Raw genomic sequence first — 18,255 nt, 5'->3', positions numbered from 1 at the left:
ACAATTAAAAGACATTTGACTCTTATTAAACAAAAAGACTCTTATTAAACATTATTTATTTAAAGTGGTTTCTACACAGCAAAATCCCCAGTCTTCAATTAAAACCAAATAGTGTGTCTACATTATAGAGTAAAGCTGTGGTCATACTAGAGTTTAAATATGCAAAATTATTATTAAACAATATGATTAGACATTAAAAAAAGCAAGCGATTGGTCCATATTTAAAATTTCTCTACAGAGAGGTCATGTTTTCTTCGGTTGGTCTCACGCAGTCAAGTTATACGATTTCGCTGGTTAGAGTTTACAGGCTTGAACTTTGCAATGCAGCAAACTGTAAAACTTGTCACATGAGCTTGCGTTTCCGGTCTGACACATTCGTGTGTGTATGAATGGAAGTCTATGGTGAGATAAGTTCAGCTTCACAGAGGCAGTATTAAAGCTAAGATAAATAATTGATTAATTATATGCTGATTGATGTGGGGTTGATTTGACTTTACCGATAATAATAATAATCCTACAGTTCTACAGCACATGCCCCAACTGTGTGAATGTTTGTTTTTTTCAAAAGACACAGATCTTCTGAAAACTTTCAACAAGACATCAAGAATAAGCATTTGAATCTCAACATTGGTGACATGCTTCATATGGCTACGTATGAATGGTTTTGCGTTATTCTCCCAGCATGCACTGAAGCATGCCACCATTGTTGAGATTCATATGCCATCATCTTTCTAGTCTAAACTATTTCACTAATTACTCAAAAAATATTTTGCAAAAAAAAAAAAAAGATGCATTATTAAGATTATTATGAGTATAGCACATTACATGCTTTTGTTACTTGTTTACACATTGCTATAGAAGAGAAAAGATTATCTTATCTTGCTTTCACTTTAGGAGAAGTAGTTCCGCGTATTACTGTAAATGTGCAGGAATGTTGTAGTGACCTGTAGAGCAGGTTACATCAGACACATAATATGTCCAATTAAACTTTTCTAAGAAGTAAATGTTCGGTATGTTTTGCTCTGTAAATACATTCACACACCCAATCTGAGAGGCCACAAGAGGTTCACTTAAGCCGAATGTGTAAATGCCAAGCTAAGTAGCATTTATGTGAAGACAGCACAAGTAAAGCCTTCAAACCAAACATTTAACAAAAAGCATGTTACTGAAATGTGTTTGTACAAGTTTTGATTGTGAAATTTCAGTGAAAAAGTTACTTGCTGTTTTGTTTGACAATTAAGTGGCAGTTTTTGGACCACTACTGAGTTGTGGAAATAGCATTAAAACAAACAAAGCAACCTCTTAATATAAAGAAAATATACCAGAAACATGTGCGTCTGTTTACAAACAAACAAAAGAAAAAGTTGCTCTGGGCACATTTTATTGCACATTTCAGATGACAAATCTACTAGAGGGCGCTGTAAACATTTTTACTATTCTCCATTACGTTATATAAGGGATGTTTTGTGGTACAGATACGCATCATCCTTGTAAACATCAACTAGAAGGTGAGGCTTTTGTACTGGTCACCTAACGATCCACTGACTTAAAACCTTCCGTAAACCCAACCAATAGTGTTTTAATAAACAAACTTAATAGAAAAGTGCACTGTGTCCATGTAGTTTTAATTTTATATTTCTTTTTGGGCACCATGCCAAAACCCCTGAACTTAATCCCCAGTGCACTGCATAATAAGTACAGAGCCACTAAACAAAGTGAACTAATGAGCAAACTCACTATGATGTAAAATTTGTTTATATGGAGATAGATATGTGAGGCAAACTAATTTCATTCGATAATCTTCATTACATCATTAAAGTGTTTTGTGGTATTTATTTGATGTAGTACAAATACATACATGAAAATAATATTTTATTTTAGTTTATATTTATTTTATTTTTTATGTCAGTGTAAATATCATTAGTGTGAAAAAGAATAAAAGTTGTTAGCATCATACCACCCCATAATGTTCATTTTACATAGAACCTGCAGTCAAACATACAACCTTGAAGAAAGTGTTTTCACAAAAATAAAGGCTGAAGCATGTATTATTAGTGTGCCTGTGTTAATGATTGACATTCATGCTCGTAATGAACTGTAAATGCTCTATTATAGGACATTATAAGGCTTTGATCTTCATTCATTGTCTTCTCACACCTTGACCAAATTAGTCTGATCGCCATGACAGATTATTTTCTAATGGTGGGAGATCTTTACAGGACTAATTCATCCAAACAAAACTCTGAGCCACTGTAATTAACATCACGTTAAACATCAGAAACATTTCAATAATGTGCTCTGTTGACAACTACAGTTTAAAAGATTGATGTCACACAACCTACATGCAAATTCTTAGAGCTGTATATTTTTGCCAACCTTTTTTTGCTAAGAAGTCTATGATTGTTAAAAATGCAGCATTTATTTGAAACACTGTAAAAAAACTCAACTCAGGCTCATTATAAATACGTACCCAGGACTGCAATTCTGGGGACATCGAAATACATACCAGGAAGTACATCTGCTTGCAGTTTTTGTTTTTGCAAATCCACAAAATGGCGATGTGTACGTTGTTTGATGATCTAAAATTATTCTCGTGCATCATTATCTTGCATAAATCCATCAGAGGCAGCAGTATACACTTCAGCCGACTAGGCCAGCTTGCTGTCGACTGACTTACTGACCCACCTACCCCCGTTGTTAAACCCAACCGATAGTGTTTTCAAAAGCAATCTAGAAAAAGAAACGCAGTCCCAGACTTGTGATTCCACTATGTGTTCAGCCTGTTGTTTATTTATTTATTTATTTATTTTTTGCTTTTGTTTATCTTATATTATATTATGTTTAACAGTTTTTGGAACTGTATTTCAACAGACTCAAACCTCATCTTTGTGGTCAACTCAGCTTCGTTTATTGGTGTAGGCGGTGAGCTACTGGGCAAACTGGTAACACTGTAAAAAGCCGACCATATGGAGGTAAACGGTCAGCTGGTAGCGCAAAAAGGAACAGAAGCCGCCAGTGCTGTCCTACCACCCCGTAGCATCCACTTTAAAGAGGAAAAGCTGCCAGATGTACCTCTGGCTACATAATTCACGCTCTCCAGCAAGGGTATTATAGTTAATGAAAACGAACGAAAAGCGCAGGTAAACCAAGGGCTTAAACAAGAAGTTTATTTCTTAATAGACAATCGTAATGGAATTTAAATAAATGAATCATGCTTCAGTTAGGTTGCAAAACTTTACTGTAAGACATTTTTCAGATCATGGTGATGTTTAAACTGACTGAAATTAGTATTGCTGACTACATAATGTTGAGTCCTAACATCCGCGTTAAAGATCTAAACTTCAAATCACCAGGCCCGGAGTAATAATTCAGAGACCCCTGGGCACAATGTCTTGTAGGCCCCCTATAGCTGCACCCCATAGTTGAATTAAAAAATAAGATTAATATAATTTTTGTTAAATACAATTAATCCTACTGTTTTGCCCACATTTTTTAAATAAATGATATACTGTACATAAAGTTCTAGTCTACAAAGATTTAACTTATTTTTAAAGCATTTAAAGCACACTTTGAAAAGAAAAAATACTAGGAAAAAATACTAATACAACTAGGGGAAATTAATGGATTTTAATATACATGTTTAAGTTCACTGAAGCAGTACTAAAAATAATTTTTAAGGCAATTTTTAATCTATAACCTCTACAAACTTATAATGCACATGATTTAGATAACACCTCTCCAATCCAGTTCTAGGAATCTGAGTCCTCCATAATGCACACACGTATTAATGATTCCTACTTGTCTTCCTCGTGATGAAAAGTAGGCAAAATCTAAGTGCGGACAGCCCCTGGGCCTGTGCCCATAATGCCCAATGGTTAACCCGGCCCTGCCCGTCACTACTGTGTGTCTAACCTCAGAAGCAGCCTTGCACACATATTGTACTTAGGGCTGCTATCTTGTAGGCTGCTGTATTTGAATTTGAGGATGGGTAGATGGTTGTGGTAGATGATAGTGTTCCCTGAATTCATGTTTCAAAAAATGTATTTCTGAGTTTTTATTATACAATATTTATCCTGCTGATTTTTAAACTTGCACCTAACAAATATCATCATTTAGAAAAAAACAAAACTAATACTGAAACTAATAAAAACTAAACTAAAACATTTTAAAATATAGAAACTAACAAAAACTAGGAAATCTACCTCTAAAACTAATTAAAACTGACTGAATTTGAAAACAAAAAGTCAAAACAAAATAGAAACTAAAACTAATGAAAAATCCAAAACTATTATAACCTTGCTCTCCAGAAATATAGACAGGGCTACGTATCCACAATCAGACTGTGTTGAAAATAATGTTAGAATTTACTATTCGCTGTTCTTTAGATTTCAGCATGCATTGCTCCAGTCTTCAGAAGTGACTGTAGTACATTATGCTGATTTGTTGTTCAAGAAACCTGTCTTATCAGTATAAACAACTGTGCTTGTAACATTTTAACAAATCTTTACTCTCACATTTGATTTATTTAATGCATAGCTAGTAAATAGAAAAATTCTCCACCCTCATGTCGTTCCAGTTCTTTGTGACCTTTGTTCGTCTTCAGAACACAAATTAAGTTATTTTTCGATGAAACCTGAGAGTTTTCTCATTCTCCACAGACAGGATCTGGAATCAAAAACATTTGTCAAAACATTCCATCTAACTTCAGTGGTTCAACTGTAATCATACAAAGCTTCATTTGCTAAAAAACGGTAAAACTCTTTGTCTATATCTTCTCTTCTGCTTCAGGTCACTAGAGTGCATGTTTACTACAGGCAGTAGAACGTATTGCCTTTAAAGTCAGCAGCAAAACATGCAAGTGATGTTTTGGCTGTAGTAAACGCACACCCTGATCTGAAATGGAAGACAGGGGAACAAATATGTTTTTACAGTTTCTTTTTTATCACAGAAAAGTGTTTATGCAGCTTCTTGTGATTACAGTTGAACCACTGAAATCACATGCAATGTTTTGACAATAGTTTTGGTTCTTTTTCGTGACTTTAAATGTCTTGTTGTTGTATATGGAGGGTGAGAGTGCACTCAGATTTAATCTGAAATACAATTGAAGTCAGAAATCATTAGCCCCCCTTTGAATTTTTTTCTTTTTTTTTTATATATTTTCCAAATTATGTTTAACAGAGCAAGGAACTTTTCACAGTATGTCTGATAATATTTTTTCTTCTGGAGAAAGTCTTATTTGTTTTATTTCGGCTAGAATAAAAAGCCCCTTAAGCTATATTTGTTTTCAATAGTCTATAGAACAAACCATTATTATACAATAACTTGCCAAATTACCCTAATCTGCCTAGTTAACCTAATTAACTTAGTTAAGCCTTAAAATGTCACTTTAAGCTGTATAGAAGTGTCTTTACTAGATTGAAAAATATCTTGTCAAAAATTTAGTCATCATGGCAAAGAAAAAATAAATCAGTTAATAGAAATGACTTATTTAAACTATTATGTTTAGAAATGTGCTGAAAAAATCTCTCCGTTAAACAAATTGGGGGAAAAAATAAACAGGGGAGCTAATAATTCAGGGGGGCTAATAATTCTGACTTCAACTATAGCTTCATTTGTGTTCCAAAGATGACCGAAGGTCAAAACAACATTAGATAATTTACATTTTTGGCTGAACTAATCCTTTGTCATTTACCATGAGTGTTGGGGGTAATACGAGTTACATTATAATATTACTTTTCAGTAACGAGTAAATTAATGCATTACTTTTAAAGATAAGTAATAATATTTGGGTAATTTTTTTCTAAAATGTAATGTGAGTTAATTTTTAATAATTAGCTTTTAAAAAATAAATTGCTGAATTAAAATGAAAGTCTTTACAAAGAATCACGCAGTCAATGAGAGATTGTGTTCATTAGTTTGAAAGCATCAAAGAAAAGGGGATTATTGTCTCAATGAACAGTGATTTTGCTGAAGAAATATAGTCCAAACATAGCAAACACATTACGTTAAACTTTCATTGATCTGTATGCATGTACAGTTCTGGGGTAAGGAAGTTCGCACAACATTATCCTAAAATACTATATTTTATTTCAAATGTTTGTTAAAGGTAAATGTAGGTGTAAGTTATATAGTGCATTATTAATTGTAGAAATCCTCTATTAAAAAAAGTTCTGAAAGAGATCAGGCCTCAGTCAGGTAATAATAAGTAACGCAAAGTCTCAAAAGTAGTTTTTTTGGGGAGTAACTCAATATTGCAATGCATTACTTACAAAAGTAACTTTCCCCAACACTGTTCACTATACCATTTTATTTAGTCTGACATTAACTTTCTTTGTAGCTTTCCAGCTATTCATTATAAATAGTAAATAGTTCTATAAAAATGCACCTGGTCTGTTTTGTATTTATTTTTTTAATTTTGTAAAAATGCATATGGTCAACGCTAAAATAATTAAGCTAGAATACTAAATAAGGAGCTCTCGCATTTCATCTAAAATATCTGAAATGGGGGTAATTGATTAACAGCAAAATTTTATTTTTATTTTGGGAGAATTAACTCTTTAAAGTCTTAAAGCTATAGTTCACCCAAAAAAATATAAATTGTGTCATTATTAACTCACTTTTCACTTTTTTCATCTGTTGAACACAGAAGAAAATATTTTAAAGAACGCAGGAAACCTGCAACCATTACTTTTATAGTATTTTTTCCTACAGTGGATGTCAGTGGTTACAGGTTTCCAGCTTTATTTTGAAATATCATCTTCTTTGTTCAAGAGATAAAAGAAACTTCAAATTTGGGACAAGTGAAGAGTGGGTAATTGTGAGTACATTTTCATTTTAATGTGAACTATCCTGTTAATTTAGCCCTTAACAAAAACTTTGCGAAAAACTAAGTCTACAAATGATAAAAATATTGATGATTTTACTTAAATAACAAAGATCTAACGACTTGAAGCCTCTGCTGCAGTGTCTGAGTGTCCTTGAGAGACCCAACGATTGACCAGAGCTGCACAGAAAACACTTCTGACAGATTTTGAAATTTTCTCCGGGGAGTATAAAAGAAAAAACTGAATGACATTCTTCAAGTCAACCAGAGGAAGGTCTAGAAAATAAAAATCCATATTTTTTCTATATATTTTTAATGTAAGCATAGCAACAAAAAAAAGTCCATAGCCTACAGTGTGTGAATTCTGAAAAGGTCTGAATGCATTCTGATGGCAATTCAGCTTAGGCGGAAGCAAAAGCAGTGTAATGAATGAAATATTCAAGCAAATCAGTCAGTTATTGAGGCAAACAGCTGTCAAGACCGGCTTAAAAAGAGGATCAATTTGAGTCAATTTTAAGTCCCAGATTTCACAGATTCTGTTGAGCCAGTATGTAATCAGTGCTATAGAGATATGCTAATCCAAGTTGTCCACGGGGTGAAAAGCTGTTTCAAACAGGCACACAAACACTGAGGGGGTAAACGTAGTGAAGTGTTTCAGCTGCCGTTCCAATGCTTTCATTACTGACTGACGCCAGACACATCACAGTATTATGAGGGTGTGTGTTTATTTTCTTTCCCACAGGCCAGGCCAGATGGAGCGTCTCAAAAATCAGGATTCTTTATTTGTCGAATACATAGGGAAGTACATGAAGTAAAGTGAGTATAATGAATTGAAGTAAAATAAGATGTTACTGTAATGTGGTGAAATGATTATCCTTCCAAAAAGGAAATTATTTAGGCAATATCTTGAATACAGCAGACAAAATAGAATACAGTAGAGAGACATCTATAGACATTTGTTATGCAAATCATACAGCATTAAAAAAAAAGAGACTGCATATCCAAAACTGGGAAACTATAGTAAGCAAAGACAACACTGCAAAAACAAAATGCTTTTTAGTTTTTTTTTTTACTTTCTTTTTATAGAACAGTATAGATACAGGAAAGCATCTGGATTAAATGATTGGCAAAGGTCCTTGAGCCAGGACTTGAACTCTGGTCACCTTGAGCACCTCTGTGCTATTTGTCAACACACTAACCACTAGGCTATTGACGCAGACAAAAAATAGTAGTAGTAATAATAATAATTGCCTTTTTTACTTTAGTTTAGTCTTGTTCTAGTAAAGGAGTACAGTAAAGAGTAAGTAAAGAGGCCGAATGGAGGTGGCTCGTTCTTTATCCTCATGCTGCACATGGTCTGTTAAACTGTTTTCTCACTATAGCATTCAGTTTTTCCATGTAAATAGCAAATGTGCCATGGCGCGACACCTAAATGTGAGACGAGACTGATTGGTTAAATGCACGTTATGCTCAAAACACACCAAGGATGTTTTTTCATCCTTAAAAAAGCAAAAGTGGATTCGGACACGGCCTCAATGCTTTTACATTATGCATTATGCTTTAGACTTTGCACCTAGAACAATAAAATAGAGCCCTAAAACTCATTAGAAAAAAGTTTACAATGCAGTCTCATTAACTGATATTAGCGTAAAATGAATATGCATTATTTCTGAACACACAAATAAATTACATTAAATGTTTATTTAAATGGTATTTAAGAGGATATGTAGACCTATAATATTGCAGTTTAATATGATCATGTATGTGTGTACTGATTAAGCATCTAAACATTTTATTTAATTAGCTGATATATTCAATCAACTGTAATTTCTAGAGGATTGTAAACAGGTTAAATAAAGCGTTTAGATGCTAAACCTTTAAATGAAGTTTAATATTTTCTTCTAAAAATAGAAATTTTCTCAGACTCTTGTGTGTAGGCTCAGAAATGCTACTTTTACAGTGACGAATAAGTTATTTTCATTACATTTAAAGTAAAATAGAACATAAACCGAAGGCTGTGAAAAAGCTCATTTTAGGTAAGCATTTCAGATGACTTTTTCATCTGAACTCTTCAAATTTTTTTTATTGTTTATAATGATTTTATAGTTTGATTATAAAGCATAATAATTCTAAACTCAAGTAAATTAGTTTAAGTATGCAATTATTTGAAGGAATTATTTGGAATACATTTTATTAATATTATTACAACATTTCTATATTTTAAATAAAAATATTATTATTTATAATTAACAAATTAATAATTTAATTTTATACATTTGATTTTTGCTTTAACTGGACAAAACTTGTTTTAAACAATTCTTCAAAATATCTTCTGCCTTTCTGCTCTTAATCCAAACTGTGACAAATGTCACGCTGAACCTGCAAACCTAGTTCACAGGTTTTGGACCTGTCCTGCTTTGCTTCCCTTTTGCCAGTCTGTTTTTGATTCATTTTCAGCAATTACATCAATTAAAATTGATCTTTCTTTTTTAATTGGTCTGCTTGGAGTTCTGAGTTACCATTTTATTTTTCTGAATTAATAGCCTTTCTGTCATTATTAGATAGGCAGTGTATTTTGTTGCAGAGGAAGTCTCCTCAATCACCATCAATAGATTAAAGATGCTTTATTTATTTTTGTTAAATTAGAAAAAAATATATATATATTCTTCGAGGTTCAGTGATCAAATTTTCTAACATTTGGTTGTCATTTTTGGAGCTAGTCAAATCTCTGAGACTTGAAGCAGTTACTGTTGAATGAATGGTTGCCTATCTTGCATTTTTAGTCTGTACCTCCAGATGAGTACTAGTGCTGATATAGCACAAGCATACAACTCTTACTTGACATAAAACCTCAAGTTTGAAAAACGTGCCACCCGCAACCTCTTCAGTTTATTATATCTATTTTTTCTCTCTCTTTTTCTTTTTTTTTCTTTTATAATTATTTATTTTACCTAATAAACCATGCTGCCAACCTCAACTTTCAGTACTGACCAGTTTATATGCTTCATTTGTACAATAAATGCAAATGAGCAAATTAATTACTTAGAGTTGAAGTCAGAATTATTAAAACCCCCTTTTTTTCTTTTTTTAAAAAATATTTCCCAAATTATGTTTAATAGAGCAAGGAACTTTTCGCAGTATGTATTTTTTTCTTCTGGAGAAAGTCTTGTTTGTTTTATTTCGGCTAGAATAACATTTTAAAGCCATTTTAAGGTCAATACAGTGTTTCCTTTAGGATTTTTTTTTTCCAGCTGTGGCGGCAGGCCTTTTCTACTCAGATCTACCAACTACCTGTGGAGTTATTTCAATGACAAATATCGTAAGCGCAGTATTACAATTCGAGATGGCATTTATGTAATAGCCTACAGCATGCAAATCTCCATGTGCGCCGATTTCTTCTGCTCGTGCACAAAACTACTTGCACGCCCCCTCAAATATACGCTGCTCAAGCGCATGTTCTTGTGTGCTCACAAATAAACGCTGCTGAAGTGCGATTTAGTGCGTTTATGTTACACGTATGTCTCCAACATTTATTCAATTTGCTAGTAATATTTATGAATGTCTCTAATAGACCTACAGAGCGACATTAATGAGTTCTGAAGTAAAGTGAAACGGCTATACGTCGTGTTTGCTGGCCTCACGCACCTGTCAGCCAGCCAGTCAGTCAGTCGGCATGTAACCTTAAAGAGTTAAACAAACAGCGCACAGCACTACTACGGTCACAGAAAGTTCGTTCTGTTATAATTTACTTACCTTTTAATAAGTTTTTATGCGATTAACACCCGTTTTTAAAAAACACAACAATGTTTTAAATGAGAAGCTGTAATGTAGCCGTGGCGGGATCAATTTTGGTGTGGCGCCCCGCCATGGATGAATGAATATAGCGGAAACCATGCAAAATTATTATCAAACTAGATTTTTTCGATTGTTTACAGAACAAACCATCATACAATAACTTGCCTAATTATGCCTTTAAATGTCACTTTAAGCTGTATAGAAGTGTCTTGAAAAATATCAAGTCAAATATTATTTACTGTCATCATGGCAAAGATAAAATAAATCAGTTTTTAGAAATGATTATTAAAACTATTATGTTGAGAAATGTGTTGAAAACCTTCTCTGCGTTAAACAGAAATTGGGGGAAAAAAAAAATAATTCTATGATGCTAATAATTCTGACTTCAACTGTATATGTTTATTTGAATGTTTGCTTGCTATGAAAGGTATTTAAAAAAAGCTTTACTCACATGTGTTAATATATCAACTCAAAATTAAATAAAATGAAACTTCTGAAAATTAAAAATCAAAAACGCATCTGCTGCCGCAAGTTCACCATGAGATCAATCCCCCAATCCATTCAACTGAGGCTTTGAAATAAAATGCTTACCTTGTTTCTCATCCAGCATTCACTCTATCCTGTCAGAGAGCTCCCAAACTGATGATTATTCCTCATCCATCCTCAAAAGCTCACATATACCCTGTCCTCATGTTGTAAACACACACTCAGCTCAGGGTCTCAATGGAGCTCCTGCCATCTCTTAACAACACACAAAAAGCAGCTTTCACTCGTCACTTTCTAAACTCTATACCTGGAACACGTTCATCTGTTCTTCAGCTGCTGCTCACACAGCAAATAAACACATTCAAATCAGCTACGTTATATTGCAGGAAACAATGCTCCTAAAAATACCAAAAGAACAAAGTGCAAATGTGACCTAAGCATTTCCTCTTCAGTGACACAGTAAGACCTGTAAACACGAATCCAGAAATGCTGAATCAAGTTTGACATGTTGTACAATAATCTAATCTGTTTTAATTTGGTGTGCAAACCTAAATATTAAATCTTTAATGATGAAAACTTTTGTCAGTGCTAAAGTGTCTCATTAAATCATCATATCCATTGTATTCCAATCAATACTTCACAGACTTTTCGTGTGATGGACAATATTGTAATTAAAAAAACATACAAACACTCACCGTGTTGCTGGTAGAGAGAGTCAGCCATTCACACTGATTCAATGTGACACCAACCGCACCCTCACACAAGCGCACTCGCTCTCTTACACACGCACACATACTGCAAAGTTGAATGACTACATTTCTGACAGGCTTTTTGACGGCTCGAGTAAAGGAAAAAACAATGTGTATAAATATAGCTTGCCCTGACGCACATATGGTAATTAGCGCTGAAACATTAACAGCGACGGGAGGGAGAAGTGTGCGATGGGGAAACAAGCAATGCTCATTTCATTGGCTGTACATGCATTCCTGAACAGCATGTGTGCCGTCTGAAAGGGGGCGGGGCAAGGTTTATGTGCTTCAGGAACAGAGATTTATAAAGCTTGTGAAAGATTGACGTGTAGCATTTTATGACTGTTTGAGTGTGAGAGAAAAACAGAGAGTCTTCAGTCATCATGTTTATTCATGTCTTACAACATTTGCTAGCTCGAGATTATTAACACAACAATTTTAGCATATTGTAGTGGCTTACAATAAGAAAATCTCACTCAGCAGTTTTTCTGTTCCTTTACATATCCATGTCATTTACGCCCGGTAAAAGAATGATGGGTTTCATGCAATGGATTTGTGTTGGGATAATATAAAGAACTTACTTGAACTTATTGGTTTTTATAAATTTAATTGGATTAAACATACATTTAAGTCAATTAAGACAATCAAGTCCTCCCTTTAAAAACCTCAAGAATTGTGTTGTTTTGGCACATTTAAAATTATACAGTTTAAGCAAACAGCAAACGTCATTTTTTGAATGTTAAAGGAACTATCAACGTTCTGGCTGGAGCACTTTTAGCTTAGCTTAGCATAGATCATTTAATGAGATAAACATTCAATAACCTTCCTATTTAAAGTTTGAATCTTCTGTAGTTACATCGTATGCTAAAACAGACGGAAAATAAAAAGTTTCTATTTTCTTGGATGATATAAGCACAATCCGGGGTAATAATTAAGAAACTTTGCTGGAATACAATGGCTGCAGCAGGCAAAGTGACACCTAAAATTCAGGTAAATTTCATGTATTCTGGTTCAAATAGAAACTGTTCAGGATCTTAACATAAGTGAACATGTTCTGAATCATCTCTCTGTGGAATCAGGTCATTGCGCTGGATGTATTTCCAGAGGTTAGCCAATTTTCAGGCACTGCGTGACATCATTGCTCCTGCTGAAGCCATGTTATGGCAGCAAAGTTCTTTTATTATTATGGCAGAATGAAAGTAGTTCCTAGACATATTGACCAGAGCTTGTATCCTCCTGAGTTTAGACTATTCATTTTAACTGTGACAAAGAAAGATGTTTCTGCAAGTGAGTTTAATGGACACTGGAAATTATTAGAGGGCGTGACAGTTATCATACAGTAGGTTATGGCAGTTTTCCAAGGAATCCAAATGAATGCATTATTCTGGCAAATAATATCTTTAATGTATTTAAACAATAATAATTGTAAAAAATGCGTAGTGTCTTGGTGCTTTAAAACTGTCAAACAAAATTTAATCACACAAATCTCACTTTTTTCCCAATGTTTAAACTATATGCTTTTTAAAAAAAGATTACCAAAGATTACCAGATTATTCCATTTGTTTGTTGTTATTTTTTTTCTCCCAATTTCTGTTTAACGGAAATATTTTCTCAACACATTTCTAAACATAATAGTTTTAATAACTTATTTCTATTAACTGATATATTTTATGTTTGTCATGATGACAGTAAATAATATTTGACTAGATATTTTTCAAGACACTTCCATATTGACATTTAAAGGTTAAGGTTTACTAGGTTAATTAGGGTAACTAGACAGGTTAGGGTATTTAGGCAAGTTATTGTATAATGATGGTTTGTTTTGTAGACTATCAAAAAAAAAAGTAGCGTAAAGGGGCTAATAATTTTGACCTTAACATTGCTGCTTTTATTTGAGCAGAGACTGTGAAATTGGAGCTTATTTAATTAATTATAACTCCTGTCCCGGCACCGAATGTAAGTGGTGGGAGTCAATAACCAGCAACTTTCACTTTTTCACTTCAGTTTAATTAGTTAATAATAATTATAAATTTTATTGAGTATAACTAGTTTATTCTTTTTGACAGCTCCAAAAATTTGTGTTACATCAAAAAAAGCAAAAAGTTTTTATTAACCTTTATTAACCCAATGTTTTTGTTGAAAAAGTGCTTAATTTTTAAGTGATTTTAGCAGTTACAAATTTTGAATGATTTTAAATAAGCTAATTTAATTAATTCAAGGTGACGCATTGGCGCAGTTGGTAGCGATCTCACCTCACAGCAAGAGGGTTGCTGGTTCGAGCCTCAGCTGGTTCAGTTGGCATTTCTGTTTGCTTGTTCTCACTGTGTTTGCATGGGTTTCCTCTGGGTGCTCCGGTTGCCCCACAAGTCCAAAGACATGCGGTACAGGTGAATTGGGTAAGCTAAATTGTCCGCAGTGTATGTGTGTGAATGAAAATTGGTGTTTCCCAGTGATGGGTTGCAGCTAGAAGGGCATCTGCTGCATAAAAAGAAAACATGTGCTGGATAAGTTGGCGGTTCATTCCGATGTGGCAACCCAAGATTAATAAAGAGACTGAGCTGAAAAGAAAATGAATGAATAAATCAATTATTAATTCAAACTCAATAAGTTTTTTATTAATTAATATGAATAATATTGCTTGTAATCTGTTACCTCAATTTTATTGAATAGATTTATTCATTCATTCATTTTTCATTTGTGGGGGAAACTGCACCCGAAGGAAACCCACGCCAACACGAAGAGAAAATGCAAACTCCACAAATGCCAACTGACCCAGCCAGGACTAAAAACAAGAACCTTCTTGCTGTGAGGAAACAGTGCTAAGCCACTCAGCCACTGTGCTGCCCTCATTAAATACAAGATATTATTTTTGGCAGTCTAGAAAATAGCATCTTATCATTTTCTGTTAGTCTGTCCATATAAGCTTTAAATAGGACAAGTATCAAAACTCTTTGGTCATTATTGACAAGATGCTAATAGCCTAATCCAAACAACAAAATAAAGTGCCTATCCTTATAATATAGCCTATAGGAGTTGATTTAAAAAAAATAAAAATAAATAAAACAATTGTCTACACTTAAATGTGACATTTGCTGTTTGTTCAACCTACTTTTTTAAATAACTAAATCGTTTAATCTTCAATCTACTTAAACTTATAAAAGCTAATAAGTTAACCTAATTCCTTCATGTTGTCCCAACACATATTGATTGTGTGAAACCCAGTATTTTTGTCAATGAATACAGTGGAAAAATGCATGTTTTATTGATCTGGTATTTTCAATAAGATATTCATAATTTCAAAAAAGTTGAAAACAGCACTGTAAAAAATGCTGTGTTCCACATAATTCATCTTGTTGTTCCAACACAAATAGATTAAATCAACTTATTATTATATTAGATGTAAGGGGATTGGACATAAAACAATTAAATTGTGACCCAAAAAAGAAGTAAAATAAAGTTAAAATAAACAAGTTAAAATAAACAAGTAGTTTGAACAAACAGCAAATGTCATTTTCTGAGTGTTTCTAAGTGTTAGATCAGAATGATGTGCATGCCACTGGGTGAATGTATTCGCACCCTGTTTTAACTTGCATCATGATTTGGTCAGTTACCTGTATGCGCAGCCATGATGAAGATACTCTGATTTAATGATACCATCAGTGTGGAATTGTATGGGAACCTGCTACTAAATGTGTCGATTGTAAACCATGGCAAAATATGTGGAAGCTGCTAAATCAGTAGATGGATTCATTCTTTTCGCTGATTTTAGTATTCTTTAATATTTTTGCAAACTTTTGGAGAAATATAAGAGCAACAAGAGAGCATGGCTGCATGTGTGTGTTTTGGTTGTTGTTCAGTATGTTTACAGCATTTGTCATGTGACCATGCGTTGTATTCTCATTTGTTCTCGTGTCATGTGGGCGTTTCATCTGTTCATAAATGTAAATGGCGAAGCATGTTCAATCGTACAAGTATATAATCAGTGCAGACCTGTTTAAATCAGGAGAAGCATTAAAGCAGCATAAGATGGCTGGGTGTTTGTTGTCAGTGCTAAACTAACTTAACATTTATATCAGTGATCTCTTTTAAACTCAATAGCTTCTATTATTCTTTTTTTGTAACTCGCTTCGCTTTGGATAAAAGTGTCTGTTAAATGTAAATGTATTAAACATACATATTTTTGGTCTGACCAGTTAGTACATCTCCTTGTTGAAACGACTTATTTCTCGTCTATTTATTACTCATTTTTTAACTTAATCAGTTTGTATTAAGACAACATGATAGAATTGTGTGGAATCTAGCATATTTTTTACATGAAAATTGACCATTTTCAGCAGCAGTAATTGACCCTTCACTTAGCCCCACCCTCCTTAGTTACTATTGCTATGCCTGTCAAGCTTTCGTGCCTGGCACATCTATTACAATGTGTATGCGGCGGTGTCAAACGTTCCCAGGGATATAATTAGTCGTTTTTGGCAAACAGGTACGATATCTTAGAAAGCCAGATAAAAAAGGACTGCAGTATATCTTAGAGGGGTATATTCACAACATAATAGCAACCGATTAGAAAATAATTTAATCAAAATTGAAGCTAGCTTAGCCTAGCCGCCTCATACACTGACCATTCAACAGCTTACTTCATGCACAGCCGGAGAGGTAAAATTAAAAAAATAATCCAATAATACTCATTAAACCGTGATTTCTCTTTTTTTATCCAAAAAGCCTGATAGACTATTGATGTGCAATAAAATATAGTGTTACTAACTGACGAGGAAACACGCATGACACTACTTCTACATCATTCATTCATAGAAAGAGCCGGCAGAAAGGGGAAATTGATGAATTTGTGCCGAATTAGCATCATTGACTCATAATAATGTACTGTAGCTATAACTGTCAGTGTGTTTGTGTGCTCTTTATCCAGTTTCTATTCTAATTTGTAGTTAAGTGGAAGAAATAAATAAATTGAAATGCAAATCAAAGTATAAATAGCAAAAGTGAACAGATAGATTTTCCCTACCAGCAAATAATATATATATATATATATATATATATATATATATATATATATATATATATATATATATATATATATATATATATATAAGTATATTGATCGCAAGTGCTCAGTTTGTGATCACATGTCTGTTTTATTCTGTTGATATATCATTTCAAATATTTGTAGCTTAAAACAGATGGTAATAAGACTGCTGTTAATATGACTACTATGTCGATGGTTTAAACAGAGCAGTGCTCATAATATCGAGTGGAAAAAAAAGGAAAAAAAGTGAGCGATGAAACATAACCTGCTTTGTATTTTTGTAGGAAACACAGTTTAGATCTGTTTAGGGTAAGAGGTGTGTGAGTTATTGCCGTTGGTCTATCTGAATGTGAATATCGAAAACAAAACCAACTTAACTCCGCTCTGTTAGCGCCCCTCACAGAGCTAGATTCATGCTGCCATTTCTCCTCTTAGGTTTTAGGTTTTAAAAAGGGAAAAAATTCTACCACCCTGTCTAAACTTTAAGTATACCGGGTGTCAGATTTGCACAATTTATATGCACAATGCTTTGGCTTGTTTCCCTCGCTCGAAAGCTTGACAGAGCCCCTGTGTGTATGGTTGCTAAGCCTTGATTGGTGGGTGACGTTTTTTGGGTGTGGCTTAGCTAAGGGTCAATTGGCAAAATTGGTTTCATTTGATTCAGTTGCATTTTTTGTTACGCTCTCCATTATGACAATAGGAACTACACTGTAAAAGTCAACAGTCAACTTTATCAGATGAAATTAGTGTATTTAACTCAAAATTTACTGAAAGTTAATTCTACTCATTTGAAAAGAGTTTGAACTCAGTGTTGAAGGTAATGAGTTAATTAAATACCTAATTACTTCAACTCAAATGGAGTAAGTTCACAGTACTCAAATAGATTAGTTTTTAACTCAAATGGATTGTTGCAATTGGTTTTCTCAAACGGTTTGAGTTGTCTTAACTTATTGGGTTTTACAGTACTCAGATGGTTTGAGTTCTCTTCATTTATTGGGTTTTACTGTGCTCAAATTGCTTCGTTTACTTAAATACATTAAGTTCACAGTACTCATTAGGATTAGTTTTTGAACTCAAATGGTTTGTTGAAATCGGTTTCCTCAAATGGTTTGAGTTACAATAACTTTTGGGTTTTAAAGTGTATTGATGCCTGTTGTTAGAGAGGGAACCTGTTTGAGTGTTGCACTGCCAATGCTGTGAATGAAGAAAGTATGGTTAAACATCCATCAAGGCCGACTGGTGATGATCCTTCATGAAAACATTCTGTAGCACCTTTGTTATAGTAAAATGGCAAATTCAATTTATGCATATACAGCTCACAAATCAGACAAACCAAAATCTCCTGGGAATATTTCTAGCAC

The 18,255-nt window shown here is 33.6% G+C and overlaps 1 protein-coding gene and 1 long non-coding RNA gene across 22 annotated transcripts in view; one reads left to right on the top strand and one right to left on the bottom strand.

The window, feature by feature from the left end:
- LOC141375883 (uncharacterized) overlaps window positions 1-18,255 on the top strand; it is a 266,551-nt gene that overhangs the window by 50,821 nt on the left and 197,475 nt on the right. The window lies entirely within an intron of this gene.
- Window positions 1-18,255, bottom strand: part of iqsec2b (IQ motif and Sec7 domain ArfGEF 2b) — a 176,056-nt gene that overhangs the window by 45,557 nt on the left and 112,244 nt on the right. For 3 of the 16 annotated variants that reach the window (XM_073910895.1, XM_073910903.1, XM_073910901.1), the window contains exons 1-2: window positions 11,800-11,839; window positions 11,210-11,359 (exon numbers count right to left, since the gene is read on the bottom strand). The exons of 10 other annotated variants lie outside the window; for them this stretch is intronic. The gene's annotated coding sequence lies outside the window, so the exon portion shown is untranslated. Of the gene's footprint in view, window positions 1-11,209; window positions 11,360-11,799; window positions 11,840-18,255 lie in introns of those variants that run through there. 3 more of the 16 variants (XM_073910897.1, XM_073910896.1, XM_073910904.1) reach the window with 1 other exon arrangement.

The sequence above is a fragment of the Danio rerio genome, chromosome 8 (genome assembly GCF_049306965.1).
Source record: "Danio rerio strain Tuebingen ecotype United States chromosome 8, GRCz12tu, whole genome shotgun sequence".
NCBI classification, from domain to species: Eukaryota; Metazoa; Chordata; class Actinopteri; order Cypriniformes; family Danionidae; genus Danio; species Danio rerio.
This window is presented reverse-complemented; position numbering and strand designations above follow the sequence as displayed.